Source organism: Galeopterus variegatus, unplaced genomic scaffold (assembly GCF_000696425.1).
Source record: "Galeopterus variegatus unplaced genomic scaffold, G_variegatus-3.0.2 Scaffold339, whole genome shotgun sequence".
NCBI lineage: Eukaryota > Metazoa > Chordata > Mammalia > Dermoptera > Cynocephalidae > Galeopterus > Galeopterus variegatus.
In genome coordinates this window covers 675,459-675,862 of record NW_007726450.1, presented here as the reverse complement: position 1 = coordinate 675,862, position 404 = coordinate 675,459, and the positions used below count along the sequence as shown (strand labels likewise).

General features: G+C 33.7%; 1 protein-coding gene across 1 annotated transcript in view; it reads left to right on the top strand.

The window, feature by feature from the left end:
* Positions 1–404, top strand: part of CUBN (cubilin (intrinsic factor-cobalamin receptor)) — a 121,979-nt gene that overhangs the window by 26,668 nt on the left and 94,907 nt on the right. The gene's annotated exons all lie outside the window — the stretch shown is intronic.

Here is a 404-nt window from a genome sequence, read left to right as displayed (position 1 = left end):
GGATAAATTTTATGGTGTGTGAGTTATAGCTCAATAAAGCTGTTGTTAAAAAAAGTGACAATTAAAAAACAAAGCCTGCAGTTCTTATAAGCTCCTGTGCTTTTTTGAATGTTTCAGTTTACAAAATCAAAAACTATTTCAGAATTGCCTAGATATAAGTTACATGATGAATAGCTATTCTAAAAAGGCAAAGAAACCATGAATATAGTTCTGCCCCAGTAACACGGGTGGGAGGGTCTTCCACATGTGCTTACTTACGCTTAACGAATAATCAGCACTTGATAATAAGTGGATTGTGTGGCAAAATTATGGTGGAAAAGTAGATGCAATGTACTTTTCTTGCACAAAAGATAAACTACGAAATCATGGCTGTCTGAATCAGTGGGTTTAATACAATATTTTTT